Below are 16,430 nucleotides of genomic sequence, written 5' to 3' on the forward strand. Positions count from 1 at the left end.
CAGCTGAGCAGGATTGTTGGACAGCCTGCCCCCAGCCAGACCTGCTTGCTGCTGTCGCTCATCGGAGTTCACCACGAGCAGCATCTGCAAGGTGTTGCACCACGGAAAATTTGTGACTGGAAGGAAAGGGGTTTGCAGGAGAGAAAAAAAACAAACCACAATGGTGCAGAGAGGTCCTTGTCCTTGGAAAGCCTGCTGAATGATACCTTTTCCCTTGGATGAAGTCATATTTACATGGGGAATTTACATGTGTCAGTGACTGTGGCAGAATATTTCTGAGGAAGCCCCTTGTTAATATTTTGGCAGCATGGGAGTGTTTTTTTCCCAATTGCAAATGTCACTCCATCTGCCACAAAGCCAATGGTTCCAACAGCCTGGCCTTCCCCGTTAAAGGGACATCGCAGAAGCATCATGTTTGTTGCTGGGATATTGGGAGAGGGAAGCAGCACGCCTGCGTGGCCCGCTGCAGTGGCGTGCTCTGCTGGTGGAGGGTTTGCTGTGGGAACACAAGGCAGCTGAGGAGGTGAATCATCCCTCCTATTTACTAATAAGTGAACTTCTAATTTAGTTGTATTTAACATCATCTAGCTAAGATTTTGAGAGCTCCACTGGCTTACGTCTGAGTTACATCATAGAACTATGGGTTGGAAGGGACCCTTAGACCTACCTCCCACTCCAAGCAGGACTGGCACCGACAGTGGATCAGGTCTCCTGCGATTTTACCTAGCCAGATCTTGGGTGAGTAGCCTCTGCCAGCATTGCTGTATCCTCCCAGGGAAGCAGTTCTTCCCAACGTCCAGTCGGAACCTCCCAGGCTATTGTCCTTTGCTGTGCCATCCGTCACTACCAAAAAGAGCTTGGCCCTGTCTTCTTTCCCGCTCCAGTTCAAGCAGTTGCAGCCTGCTAGTAAATCACCCCTTAGCCTCCTCTGCACCAGACTAAAAGCCACAGCCTCCTCCATCACCTGAAGTGTGTGCTCCATGTCCCTGACCATCCCGGTGGTCCTGCTGCCTTCCCTTCCCATTTCTGATCATCCTTGTGGCCTGGGGGCCCCAAACCCAGACATATTATTCCAGGTCTCTGAGGTGGCAGGATAACGAGTTCCCTCAACCTGCTGGCCACCCTTCTTTGAAAGTAGGCTAATGTGCAGTTTGCCCCATTTGCAATGAGCACAGCATTGGCTCACGTTTGACCCGACATCTGCCATAAGCTCCAGGTCCTCTCCAGGAGGGCTGCTGCTCCGCCGGACCGTCCCCAGCCCATCCTGGCACATGGCTGTATTCTGCCTGACCTGTGGGACTTATTCTATGTCTCGTTCAACGTGATGGGATTTCTGCTGGCCAGATCCCAAGCTCCTGAAGATCCCTCCACAAAAGTTACTATTTGGCATGTCAGCAACTCAACACTCGTTTAGCATCATCTTCAGATTTGTTGTTTCTGCATTCTTACATCATCAGTCAGGTTGTCAGGAAAGATGCTGAAGAGGATGAGCCCTGGAATCATTGGCTTCCCTCCAGCCACCGAAGAGCTGGTGAGATGCTGATGGCTGGCTGCTAGTCTGGAGTCTCTCTGGGTGAGCATTCTGGCAGTGACATGCAGACTGAAGGAAGAGCTGGATTTCTGTTTGGTACCTTAACTGGTGACATGTTAAAGTGTTTTAGCAGATGGTAGTGGGCTACATAGTGTGCACGAGTAGCAAAGGCAAAACATTGCTTAAATTTAGAAGAATTCTGTAAATAGGTTTCTAAAAATAATGCTAAACAAGAAATATTTTTTACCATGTACATTTTCTACTTTTTTCAATACCTAGTGTAGCATTTTGGAGTATACCGAAGTTCTTTTGCAATTAAAATAATTCATTTGTCTCTTTTCCTGCGTTGGAGTCAAACCAACCTCTCACCGTTCCCAGGAGCAGGAGGGAGAGTCCTCCATGCCAGGACAGCCAGTGGACCTCTGCAGCATGCCAGTCATCCACATCCCGTTCCTGCTTCAGCTCAGGGCCTGATCTCCTAAACCTCAGGTGCACCTCCCAGTGCTGGGTTACTGGCTTGCCTGGGACAGGTGGATGGCACTACCTGGCTGCAGTTCCCAACACGTTCAAAGTTTAACATCATAATAGATCAATCTCTGCAAAACACTTTGATTTTAGCAAAACATCACATGTCCACAACACATCTTCCTGATTTGTTTTTTGAAATCTGAATCACGAGGGAAAAAAGGTGTGCTATTCCATAAACCCAAAAGAGATATCCAATAGAAAAAACCAAGCTCAATTCTAAAATGACTTTCAGTGATGACTTGTAATCTGTGCAGTTTCATCTACTTGATAATGCCCAGCTTAGTGTTAGATCTAAAAAAAGAAAGAAATGAGAAAATCATTCCTTTGATATGCATTAAATTATTCAGTTAGTAAATTAGTGAATCTTATCCTGAGTGTTATTAGCTATTAGCATGTTACACTTCTTGATGTTGCTCATGAAGAATGCATATGAAAATGAGGAAAAGATTTCCCTTTTGAAGTTGCTGCCACTTGAGTTGTTGACATTTCTTTTAATTGGTGGCTGTCCTCTTGAATGCAGTATTCTACTGTCTTTTTATGAGAGATTCTTCATTTTTAATTTGTTCTCTCATTGATGAGATTTTTTTTTTTTTTGAATGGGTAACTCTCAAAATAATTAGCCTTTCAAGGGAACCATGTTCTCCTAAATAGTTATTAATGAGTATCTCCCCTATTCAGTATACTTAGGCCTTTTTCATTAGGAGAATTTCAAGCTCACATCTCGCCTGGTTGAACCATACCTGGTACCGCTGGAGACAGCCAGCAGGAATCTCACTGCAGATTTCAGGAAGAACAAGACCAGCCCCTAGGGATGAGGAAAGATCATTTGCCTTCACTTTGTCTTAGGAAGATTCTGTTTTCTAGGAGAACCTACAATTGTTTCTTCAGGCTCCAGGGCAGAATGGAGGAGGGAGTGAAAGAGTGAAGGCAAACAAGGTAATTCCATCTGAACAAGGATACTGTCTTCAAAGACTGTATCAGCTTCAGGAGCTGGGCTAAGGAGCCTCAGTTATACTGCCAGCTATACCGTACTGGAAACGTACAGCTCCCTTTTATTTAACGTTAAGTTATGCTACATAAAAATAAACCCACTAAACCCAATAATGATTCTGCATCTGAAATTATTTTCCCACTAAAAAGCCAAGGATCTTCAATAAGAACATACTTTGTTTTAGAAATTATTGCCAGTATTGTACTTGCAATTAATGCAGCACTCCAACATGTCATGTGGTGCTGCATTAATCTAATCCCATTCTGGTTCCTGTTTGGCTTCTCTAAACCAGTTCTTGTTCCTTCCCTTACTCTTGTCTTTAACCTTAAAATCTGCCTTGAGCATTGCCGGCTATTCTGCTGAAATGCAGTCTTATACTTGTCTCCTTTTGATTTACTCTTTCAAAACAGACTGGAACATCTTCCTCATCCTTTCTCTGCTTCCCTGTAAGCTCTCCTGCTCTCTCTTCCTGCTTTCTCCGTGCTTGGTCATTTAGGGAGCTTCTACCACAGACACGAATTCTATCATTCCTGGACAGGCTTCTCTTCTTCCAAACCAGAACCTCAGCCCAGGTCTCTGGCATTTCTTCCTGAAGGTCAGTATCTTAAAACATGGGGGTTTAGAGTCTCTTCCAAGCTTGTCCCATCAGTTTATTTCCCTGTTCCTATGACCAGTATGATCACATTACTTTTTTGTCATTCCCATCCACTGTCTCATCTTCAGCAGAGGTTACTCTATGGATTGGCCTGTACAGAGTGTATCTAAATTCAACAGCTATTTCTCCATGACAAATGGCATTTAAGATACACCCTTTTCTAGCCTAGCTGAAAACTAAACCTTTGAACCAGGCTCTGATGATCTTGTAGCTCACATCCTTAACATGCCTGCTTTCTGGGCTTGACCAATGCCATTAGAATGATGAAGTAAAATATTTTTTTCTAATTTATGGCTTTACATCTTTACTAATCTCTTCAGTCTTCTTTTGTTTTCTGTTTCTCTATTCAAATAAGTTACTGTTCTTTGCTTTCCTGATACCCTCCTTGACCCATCTCCCCTAGCCATCTCTTTCACTGGGAAACTACTGACTTGTCCCTCCAACATATAATTCTTCCAAAATTTCCACTGCGGCCAAGAAGTTATTTCACCCACAAAGCTGTCTTCTAATCTTCCTCAAAATGCTGTCAGAAGATCCTTGTTCTCCTGGAGGTGCACAGAGGTGGCAGCAGGGGCTGGGGGTGGCCCATCAGCACAGCCAACGCCACCTTCCATCTTGCTTGGCCATTCATCCTTGTCTGGTTCGTCCCCGGCATCTCATCTCTCTGCCCTAAGGTTGCCATTGTCATCTGCATTTATGCACGGCCAATTTCAGTGGCCTTTTAGTCCATATTTAAGATTTTTGTGCGTAACAGATAATAATAGCTGGCCATTTTGTTTCTGCTGGCTATTCCGATCCTGCAGTACCCAAAGACTAACGTCTGCACTTCCTTGCAATAAACGGTAGTCATTTTTTAGAGGAAATAGCTCAACAACTACAGCAGGAAAAAAAAGGGTCAGACACATCAACATCACCTTTCAGATTGAAAATCAGTGTGAAAATATTTAAAATAAAACCCAAGGTGGTCCAACATGAGTTGTAAAAGTTGGTATAAATGGCTGACCAAACAACCATTACAGAGCCATAACTTGAGGCCTCACTTCGGAGAAGAGCAATGTTTATAGAGAAGCTAATTTCATTTTATTGAATACTATTAAAATAACCTATTAAAAGTTATAAGTTGTAGTTTAAAATACTGCAGTGCGGCTCATAGAAGAACTAGCATAGACTATGAAGTGGCCTTACGTGGTGATATATTTCTGACATAATATAATATAAGCTATTTCAAGAATCCATTTACAAGTAAGCTGTCTGGGTAGAGCCCTGCCCTCGCTGAAATCAATAGGAGTTTTGCTGGCAACATCAATGAAATGAGGTTTTCTTCTCATTTCTAGCCTGTGCAAGATTCAGTGTTGGGTCAGGCAAACAGTTCTATTGCATGCAAGTACTAGTGAATTTAAATTCAGCATTTGCTTAGGAGAATTACTAAATGGAATTCAAAAAGTGATTTATTAATGGTTAATTAGTATTATTTTTTGTTAATTTGTCCAAATTTCCTTATTGGCAGAAGCGTCTTGTTATTTTGTACAGTAGCATCCCTCTGCTGTACCAGTAAGCTTAAGCTGTCAGCCCTTGGGAGTGAGGGGTGGGTTGCTTCCCTTCCCCATTCCTATGGAAAACTAACAAAAGCAAGCATTTCAGAGTACAAATTCCATTATTACACAGCTTAGGAGCTTTGCAAGCACCTAAATACTGCAAGTGCTATGATAATTTATCTTTGAACTTGTTAGTAACAATGCATAATTAACAAGTAAGCTGTAGGAACATGCAATTGCTGTGTATTTACCTGGTATTTGCCATGCAGTTGGGGCATAATTGCAGAGGTTATACCTGCTCTGTACAATAGGAGTACACGGTGTACAGTGTACTTTATTTTGTGTTGTTTCACATCACTCGGTCCAGTGAAGCAGAGCACAGTGCAACAGTTTAACGAAGTATTTCATTCTGATGTAGGTGGAAGCAAGCCACAGGTAGGAAACTGCATGAATCTGCACAGAGTGCTGTTACTTAAATGATTGCTGTGGTTTCTGGCTATTCAGGGTGGCAACCTTGCCGTTTGAGCTCTGGCTATTTGTATTTTGGACTGCTGCCCTTTCAATGATGTAAATGGACTTGAGCATGCAAATTCAAAATAAGAAAGGCTAGGGTCTGTTTTGTTTTAGAATAGCAACTTTTTCCTCTCATATATAATATTGTAGGGCTCTGTAGTAATTACAGGTAAAAGAAAGCACCGAAAGAATACATCTTCTTAAAAAGTTTTAAAATACTGTATGCCAGCACATCACCATTTCTTTGCCCTAAAGCTCAATTAGTATTGGAATATCAAATGTGTAGTCACATAACGTAGGCACTGGGGAAAAAAATACCAGCTAATGGTGAAAAGTGCAAATGTGCTGCATCTGTGAGTTAGTCACATTTTACATGATTCAGCATAAAAGGTAAGTAAAACCAAACTAAAAGATTCTGTTATGTTTGAGGTCCATGTCTAGCAGGAACAGGAATACCATACACATCGCTTGATGCAGGAATTGCTGAGCCATTTCTCTAAAATGGTGGGATCAGCCTTTAAACCGATGCATGTAGTATTACCTGCTCCAAGGAGAAAATACAGAACTTTCTAGAGAGTGGATACAACACTACGCTGGTTAAGTAACTTAGCAGAAGCATGGATTTATTTGTTGTTGCTGAAGATTTAAAATTTAACTACAGCGTACAAGAAAACAATCTTAAGAGCTCCCTGTTCTGTTCCAGGTGGAAGAGAAAGTAGGGAGCTTTTCTAAGTGTAAGTTATTATTGTTCAGCTTCATAATAATTTTCTTGTCTTGAGGGACTTGATTTATGAGTATAGCGTTAAAAAAAAATCTTGCTCAGAAAGGCCAGCGGTATGACATGACAGGGCATGCATTGTGCTGTATTAATTTCCAGTTACTATGTTGGCTGTGTACAACTACATCACAAAAAGGAGATGCAAATTAACACGATATAATTATCCTGTTTGAGCATCTCATGGTGATTTTACTGTCTCTGTTAAAGCCAGCACACTCACAGCTCAGCTGAGCCGCCTTGGGTCCGCTGGCATGGGGGTGGTGGTGGGGCTCCCTGCAGGAGCTGCCGCGGGGTGTGGGGCTCCCCTGTCCCCACGGCTGGGCTGGCTGCAGCACCCAGGGTGGTGGACAAGCCCAAACTGCTTGTTTGAAAGATGGGTTCAGGGAATTTCGGTGCTTAGCATCAACAACTTACCTCCACAGCCAGCTAAGTGAAGCAGACTGAATTATCCCAAGAGTTATTTATGAGTACCAAGAGTTAAAAATTCAGCCCTTCTCAGGTGATGCAGCTTAAGAACATTAATACCATGCACTACGTTTTTTCTGCACTGACAATTTCAGTTTCAGATGAAGTTTGTTTGAGAGCAAAATATAACTTCCTTTTCCAATGTTTATATCTGAAAAAATGTTAATTAGTTTATGACTTGCAGTCTTCAGTAATTCTATGCAGATGTGGTTTTTTAACTTGTTCAAGGTTTTCCCATTTTCATAGAGTGGACCCTTTGTAAGGGACCATGGCCAAGACACCCATATGTGTCCCGGTTACAATCACAGACATCATCATCTGTGAATTTAATGATTTTTTCATTTCCATTTTTCCTACCTAACATGATAAAGTGCCTGGGTGTCAGTTGCAGCAACTGTTTACATTATTTAAAATACAGTAAAGTATTTCCACTGCATACCAACCAGAGCCAAGGTCTGTATTTTCCAGACATCTTCAAGGCAAACATTTAAAGCCAACTGTAAGACTTGGATTTGACATTCTAACTCTGGTATACGATGGCAATTGGTGTTCGAGTTGACTTTTACCTCCTTTTCAATATCACAGAGTCATGCTAACGCTTTTCTTTTTGAGAGGATGCATGGTAGTAAAGTACCCAGATCCCTCTGAACGGTGCAATCATTCTTTTAAACTTTTAGCTGAAAAGATAGTATTTTACAATCTCAGAAGGACAGTTTCCTCCATCTAGAAAACTGAGAAAGGAAAGCTTTCCACAGACTCCTGCAGGGTCGGGATCAGACTCGTCAGCTAGCATTTTGATGCAGTCTTATTTTTCATTGAGATGCAACAATAACCAGGAGAATCCTGTCTTTATTTCTGGGAATTAAGTAATTTTTAGATGGTGAAATTCTGCATCATTTCAGTCATAATTTGGAACCCAACCACTTTATATGCTGTTGAAAGCCTCATCTCTCACAAGGGACATTTTGTGAGACAAATTGTAATGAACTGGGATGAGACAGAAGCTCTGGTGAGGAGCAGATTCAAGTTGTGAAGTAGGTAAAATAACGTTCTCGTTAGGGCTGAGAAAACTACCTTCTCGTTAGTGTCAAAATTACAGATGCATGTAAACTGCAAGCATCCCGGTGAATGTGCAACCCTAAGTCTTAAATAATTTTTCAATAAAATGTGCTTTCTAGGTGAGTGTTTCGGGTTCAGAAGTGGGATTGTTCTACAGGAGAATGATCAAAATCAGCTCTTTTGATGTTGTGTTCACAGAAACGGACACCACGTGATGCAAGTTCATAAAGAATGAATGGAATTAGGACAAATGTTTGAAGACTTCTTGCAACAAATTGCTCACAAATAATTTATGGCAAGATTTACTTGCAGAGTGATTACAGCACACGTTTTTGAGAAAAAAATATTTAAGAAAACCAATCTGCTTGTGGACAAATAATGAAAAGAGGAAGAGGAAAAATTCCTTTAACAAATAAGAAACTGCAAATTATTCACTCAGCTCAGCTAGCAACAAACAATTTTTATGGTAGTAGGAGCTCATGGAGGAGGAGGTAACTGTATGAAGAATGATAGATTCAGTATCTTCTATTGCAATTCTGGAAGGGGTTCCAACATCTAATTTAAAAGCCATTTTCCTCCTTTTATCCAGTAAAGAAAAAATGATAGTCAATGCCTGTGAGCTGTTTTGGGCAGACAAAATCTATTTTGTGTCCATGCAGTCCTGTGGTCGCTGACAAAGGCTAGCTCATAAGGAAGAGCAGGTTTTTATTAGGAAAGATCTCTCTTTCCAGGAAAAAAACCCCAAAATCTGCCTGAGGAAGGATATTGCCATCATAATCCTCTTTGCATCTTCCCATGAGAGAGTAAAGGATTCACCTTTCCAGAAGAAACACGTAATCCGTCTTCAACTTGGTGTATCTTTTCAGTCTCAGAGTTGTGGAGTCTTGTGTGAACTGCATCTCCACCAGCCCACCTTCCAGTCCACAGTAATAAAATGGTCAGTGATTTACTTTCCTCTTGGAAGAATACAAAGAACATTTTGGGCATCTCTCGCCTAAGACCACCTTTTGTCTCTTCCCCCCACTCACTGGGAGGAGGTCAGCCACCTCTTGGGCAAGAGGCTCCGGGATGCTGTGCCGGGATTCTGGCAGAGTTATCTTCTGCTCAGGAGAGAGGGTGACTGTAGCACGTTCTGTTTATGCCTGTGGCATGGTAGATGCAAGTTCAGCATTCAGATCTCCTTAACTCCTTACATGTGTATTCTTGATTCAATATTTAATTCCTAATTTAATTCCTGAGCAGGCACATGCTATCTTTCAAAGCCATAGCAGGTGCAAGAGAGTCCACTTGATCTCTGCTGCTTTACTTCACAAAAAAAACTTAAAATGCTAATGCCATAAGTAAGTATTACAGCACATCTTTGGGTGAACGATATCTGACATTACCGCAGATTTTAGCCACAGTGAAAGATTTTACAAGCTACTTTGAGCTAATGGAAGAACAGTTTTAATTAAAACACTGATGTGTTTGTTCCCGTAAATGCTGATTGCCGTAATTCTGTTCTACGCTGTTGGCTTGGTTATACTGAGCTGAGTTAGCTTGTTACAACTTATCACTAACCATTGATTATAAATGAATTTTATTATTTCTGTGTTTCTAGAGAGAAAGCTATCAGGACTGATACATTTCTATGTCCACTGGAGGGAACAATGACAAAAAGAGGTGTATTTCTGCAAGAATGTTCTAGGCCACATTTTCGACAAAGGAAGGATGTGCTGCCAAAGATGACACTCAGCCCAACAGGATACAAGATGCGAACATCTGCATCCAGTTGAGCTGTGCTGAAACCACCCTTAATTCCTGCCATTTATACCTTTCCTCCCATGCTGCAAATTCACATTAGATTCAAGACTGCTTGCAATGTCCTTGGATGGTAATCCCAGTCTGCTGCTGGTGAACGTTCTGGCCCTGTTCTGTGCTTTAGGAGCCCTTTCTACAGGATCTGCCTGCTCCTGGGACAGGAGCTCGGGGCACACAGTAGCTCATACCCTGCAAAGCACTTGTCAGAGGACAGCTAATACGCTGGTGAATGAACTTCAACAACTGCACTACAGAAGCGCATTAATTCTGACTATAATGTGAATACAGACAGATTTCTTAGGCTGCTTCAGTCTACTAACTGCAGATATGTCTGTAGGTCGGTTGATGCAGGTTAAGAAACCGGCCACTGCCCTTTGCCTTTACGATCCCATATGCAATTTTGGAAAGTTTGCCTAGAGAGGGTAACAGAATGTTCAGCTGCTGCGCCCCCCCCCCCCCCCCCCCCCCCCCAGCCTATTGGCTTTTTTGCTTTTGTTTAATTTGCTGCATGTGATTAACTCCACTGCCTTTCTGCCTGGCAGAATCTGTGACTGAAAATATCCTGTGAGTATACGCAGTATGCTGTAACACTGGTGGAAAGTAAATAAGACCATAGTCTTCATAATCACTGTTTTTCCAAAGAACTACTGCTCCCAGCAGACAGGCTATTTTAGGCTGTAAATGGAAATCAGAAAATGAGATTTTCTTTCTCTGCTAGTTCTTCTCCTGGGAATTTTAGTGCTTTCCCCTGTGCACCTGCTTTCAGTGTTGGTGGCAGCATATTGATAATACCGGCCTGTTGGAGGATTGATCAGTAGAGCCTATTCTGAAATACACCAGTGAACGTGGGAACTGATTTCCAGTAGTACCAACATACTAGTTGTTGATATAAAATCGAGTGTTAGGTCAAAACCACATCTAGATAGCCTGATTTACTCCATGATTCAGGTGACAGTTCACTCAAAATTCAGACTTGCAAAGTAAAGGTATTTCCTAGCTACTTGCACATTTTGTTTGAATATTGGTATTGTATTTTCATCTCAATTTTGCAGACTGCCTTTTATCTCCTGTTTGATGGTCTAAGTCCCGTTACAAATGTAGACACTCTTCATATGTAGTCCTGTCGATACCAGTGATGTCTGACCTTGCCTCCAGTTCATAGCACAGACACGATCATCCATATCATACTTATCATATGGATCTAATGCAAGATCTCTGCACAGTCTTTAAATCTGAGAAGTTCTAATTATCATTCTTAATACTTCATTTATTATGCATTTTTTTTCTGGAAGAAGCTTTGCATTGTTAGGAATTCAAAAGATAAGGTTTTGCTACAGCAACATGCAAATCTCAGAACGAGAACTTGAGAACAAATTACAATCTTTAGCAGTAGCTGCAGTTTTCTGATACCCCAAATGGTGTTGAGAAGGATCTTCTGTGGTAGGAAACACCCTAATTATTTTGTGGCACGGATACTGCTGTGATACTACATCTGTACCCCCCCACATTTGATTGGATACTATCAACAAGCATCCTCTGACTTTGCTGAGTAGCCGGTAATTTATTTTAGTCAATTGTGGTACTACTGAGAAGCACTGTCTTTCTGCCTATATAAATAAATAATATATTAAAAAATAACCTTGGAAAAACATTAATCATGGTATTTTTTTCACTGAAGGAGGAGTAGGCTTTTTTGGGAGCAAACCTACTGAGTGAAAGATAACTTAGTCAACAAGGGTCAGCTCTGACATCGAAAGCAGATGAAAGACTGTGAAAAAAACCCATATGGCTTTAAATAAATGAATGAATAGAAAGACGGCTTTGTGTTGTACCCAGACATCACATGTGATAATCCAGACATCAAAAATTGTCATAATCATGATTTTTTGTTCTCATAGTCTTCCACTTTGCTTTGTCATTTACACCATTCATGTGCTTGACTTTAAGCAGCCTGATGCTGGTTGCTTAGTTTGACCTTAAAAATATAACGCAAATTGCAAACACATTTAGAAAGTTGGAAAACTCTTATCCAGGAGAAATTCTCAGAGCACAAAGAAAGATGTGAAGCAACTGAACTCTTGGATTTACTTTGAAAATGTCCTGTCCCGCTGTGCCTCTCCTTGCACACCGCCAGCTGCGGTGGCCCCAGCTAACATTGCTTCCCCTGTACTTTTTCACGGCAGGCTCTCTTCCCTTTACGTTTTTTTTTCAGGCACCTTCATCCTCATTCCTTTCTACTCCTCTTTCTGAAGCAGCATGAGACCCAGTTGCTACCTGTGGCCCAACTTCTTGCTCTTTTACCAACTGCAGACCTTCTTTTTTATCATTAATAGTAGTTACTTACCTGGGTGTGTTTTACCTCTGTCCTTTAATCCCGCAGTTTTCTATGTAAAGGCCCTCATCCCGAAACTCCCTTCTTGTTGAACGACTGTGGCTCCTCAAAATTAGAGGAGCAACAGCATGCAGATGATAGAGCTCGTTAGAAACACAGCACACAGCGTAACATGGTTAGCCATCACCAGATCTACTGTTAATTCTGTAGCCTTTTCCCCAGAGACCCCTCTGGCTTCCCACGTACCGAGCAGCTGGAAGCAGGCAGTGCTTTTCTTCCCTTTCCTTGGCACCTCACACCACAGAGGACATCACAGTTGTGGTCCCAGGCCCTGTACCTTCTTTTTCCAAGTCGAGTCTCCCATGCTGCGGACCTACCATCTTTGCCTTCCTCACTCGGAGCCCTTTGGCTCCCAGCTCCTCGCCCCTCCCTGTGCCATGCCCCAGGAGGAGCCTGGCCAGAGGAGATGGGACTACTCCAGTGTTTGCTACAGGACTGCTGATGCTCAGCCACATCCCACGTTCCACTTACCTTGTTGATGAGATACTAAGCAAATAGGCACACCCGCTGGCGCCTCAAAAAGAGTGCTTTAACTTAATATTTGGAAGGTTAGTTATCATGGAAATTGAATACATGCAATATTCACATAATGTACGTAGGTGGGCTTTCCCCCCATCCCCCCCCCCCAAGGGGTCATCTAAGTCCTGAAAACCAAAGCACATGACTCCATAGGTAGATCAAATTGCTTCTAAAGAAACATGATCTTTTTTCTCCAAGTCTGAAAAATCCATCAGAGGAAAGAGGAGGAGTGGGGAATAATATCCCTGCTCTTGTCAATTCTGTTAAAATTCCTACTGAAATAAAGGGATAGCAGAAGAAAGTGTAACGAAGAAAAAGAGGAAAGAATCCCTTTGCTAGAAAAAATGAGCGGTTTAATTGACCCAAAAGGCTTATTCTTACTCGTGAAAAGTATATAAGAAAAAGTCAAAGCAGAATTTGAGAAAGACAGATCTATGAGAAGCTACCATATTCAAGAATGACAAGTTTCATATAAACACCAAATATAAAAGAGCATCTCTGATAGAAAAGTGCAGTCAACAGGTTGGAGCTCTGCAAAATCAAGCAGTGGCCTTTTGTGGCAACTGTTGCAGTCGATACTACAGAAGATACTGTATTTCCTAAAGGGATTTCCAAGTGGAAGTGGTGCAGGGTTTTTTTATAGATTCACAGAACACATTCACCTTCAAGTTTACTGCATTCTCCGCCAATATAAAACCACTTTTAAGTACAGATGTTTCTCCCAAACTTAGCAGACAATGATTTGCAATGGAAAGAGGAAATTAAATAGCTTGATAGATTGCTATTCTTTCCTCTATCTGGTCAGCAAATTTAATTTTTACTTACATTATATAGGCATAAGCAAGGAATTAATTCATATTCAGCGAAATAAGCCCGTACCTTACATGAAACTGAAGCTCAGCTGAGCACATCTTAAAGGAGCGTGATGTGTAGGAGGGCACAGGCTCGGCAGACCTTAGAAACCAACACATCAGGTTGAGCACCCTAAAACTGTGTCATCCAAACTCCACTAACTGGCTGGGAGCAGTTAGGCTGCTGTTCAGTGCTTCTCTTGCATGTTCTTGTGGCGCTGCTGACAGCAGCGTGATTACAAGCCCGTGAGCTTTGAGTGCCACACGGCTATTAGCCAGCAGCATCCTGACATACTGGAAAAGCTGAAAGCCTGCTCTTGTGATAACCACTGAAACTTATCAAAGTGAACAGTTTAATTGATCCAATTAAAGAGAGGCCATTGCATGTCCAGGCTTTTATTTACAGCATTCTTCAGGTGTTTTACTTTGCTGAAGATCCTATGGGCTATTAAGGAGGACATGTATCAGGATATGTATCAGAAAAACATGTTTTCTTAGAATAGAAATCAAGACCAGGAGGCAGAAAAACCTCACTACTTAAATAGGGCTCAAATACAAATGACAAGTGTGGGCTAATCCATCTGTCAGTCTTCTCCTACTACAGTTGTTCTGGGTGAGCAAGGAATACTATGTTTTTACTGATGATGCTTACTACATGTTGCCCCGTACAAGGGGGTCCCATTGTGCCAGGCGCTGAGCAGGCACAAACGAATTGGTAACCCTTGTCCTGAACATCTTCGCTGAATAATGTACCTTCATCTCCTGCTTTCTCAGCCTTCAACTAGAAGTTGGTTTTTACCACTAACCTGTAAGGTAGTAAAAGGGCTCTGAAGCAAGCTGTATCTTTGGTTTTAAATAATTAACTATATTGACTTGGATACTCTGAGAGCCTCCACTAATCTCAGCCTTCCCAGCAGTTCTCAGATAAAATAATAATAAAAAAAAATTATATACACTAGTCTAACTCACTGTCAGTTTTATGAATGAACTCCTCTGCCACATTCACCACTTGGGACCAGACCTGCTGCTGGTCTGTCCTGGTAGGTTTGCGCTCAAGGCAATGGCAAGACAGCCATTTATTTCAGCTGAGAATCTGATGCCTGGCTGTTTTGAGATAGAGTGAAACTTGTCCTCCGTAATTACTTTATAATCAGTGAAGAGTGCTTTCTAGAGCAGCTTGGTGTAATACAAAATCATGCTTTAAATATTCTGGACTTGTATTGTGTGCCAGCAAGGAAGGACAGTGACCTGGAGAGTGCAGGATGTTCACTTGAGAGTCCACAAAAATACTATGGCCGTGATAGAACAGACAGAAATAGTTTAACCAGGCCTGAAGTTGCTAGCAGGGGACCAAGGAAATCAATAAAGCAAACGGGAGAGCTAGACAGTTTATGATGTCTTATCTCCTCTATATTGCCACATGGACTTTTCTTTATTAGGAAAATAAATGTACTTGAATGAAATATCAACCTGTGGTTATGTCTTCTATGTTGCAGAAAGAAGGTGAATGTATTATTTATCGGGATCCTTTAGGTATTTTCCTTTTGCCCACGCACCGTGTGCAGAAATACAGGGGGCAGTCCCTTGACAGACGTGAAGTTACGTGTGCCAAGGCAGCGAGCAGGACAGCAGACCACACGCCTGTGGTGCCTCCTAGCACTGAGACACATATCCCAGCACCTCCCTCATGCAGTTTAGAAAAATCACTATTTTACACACTGGTTTTCCATGGGAAGATCACAGAGTGCTGGATGCAAGATCATCGGTACAGACCGTGGGGTACCACTATGAGTTTGGGTAGCGTGAGAACCCAGGGCTGGAAGGGAGACGGCGGTTACAGAGCTGAGGCCCCAACGCCTGCATGCCACTGGGCAGTAGCTGTCTCGGGCAAAACGGTATGGAGGATACCTGCTGGCACGCCACAGGCACGGCAGCACTGTAGCCTGCAGTAAAAGACGAAGCACATGCCTATGATGTGCACCAAGAAGAAAGTGAGAAGAAGGCGTCAATACCATCAGTCCCTGGTGTTTGCATCCTGGTGCAAATTTGTTTGGTGAAAACGAACCGTACCCCTACTGCGCAGGAGAACAAGGATACCAGCCCTCAGTAGTCTCTGCTGCCTCGACCGAGGGAGGAGTTTCCATCTGAACATGAACTTGTGAGCAATCTCACCTTAAGAACACCAGCCGGGACCACCAGCCAGGCACACACCACCCCCACCCCCCAGGATTTTAATGCTACGTAGCAAATCTCACTTATATCCTCTGGCTGCAACCGTTTTTCAGTGGTTGAGAGGATGGGGAAAAAAACAACAACCCAAACCTCCACAAGTTAGATGACACACTAATGGGAATTTTTTCTTATTCCCATAGATAACCAGCAGAAACCTAGGACTCATACACTATAAATCTAGCAGGGGGGAAAAACAGCTTATCTTTTCAACTACAGCAGCTCACCAAATCCCTGAGGGCTCACAACAAAAAGCCATTTTCTGCCTTCAGGAATTTCTAGTTAGTTGTACAGTCCTTCCATGAGCTTCTCAGACCACCTCTGCAATCACAGGCCTCTCCAGAATTTTGCTCCTCACATTACTGTTAACCATCTTCTAATTTCCAGTCTGCATTTATTCATGACTAACTGATACCCATTTGATCCCAGGCTAATCTTAACCTTTAACTCCTGCAGTTCTTCCTGCTTGATATTTACCCCAAGGGTATTTATAAATAGTTGTCTTCTGTCATGTTTAGTTTGGTGGGGCTAAAAAAGATAAACTGATGTTTCTCAGCCATGGAAGGCCTTCCTGCACAAGAATG

General features: G+C 42.3%; 1 long non-coding RNA gene across 5 annotated transcripts in view; it reads left to right on the forward strand.

Annotated features, from left to right (window-relative positions):
* The window catches only part of LOC129735918 (uncharacterized), a 28,370-nt gene extending 13,284 nt beyond the window's left edge, over positions 1-15,086 (forward strand). Inside the window, exons 4-5 of one of the 5 annotated variants that reach the window (XR_008731911.1) lie at positions 6,457-8,992; positions 9,656-15,086. This is a non-coding gene — a long non-coding RNA (uncharacterized LOC129735918). Of the gene's footprint in view, positions 1-6,456 lie in introns of all 5 variants that reach the window. The other 4 variants (XR_008731910.1, XR_008731907.1, XR_008731908.1 and 1 more) reach the window with 4 other exon arrangements.
* Positions 15,087-16,430: the final 1,344 nt, after the last annotated feature.

Source organism: Falco cherrug, chromosome 4, assembly GCF_023634085.1.
Source record: "Falco cherrug isolate bFalChe1 chromosome 4, bFalChe1.pri, whole genome shotgun sequence".
NCBI lineage: Eukaryota > Metazoa > Chordata > Aves > Falconiformes > Falconidae > Falco > Falco cherrug.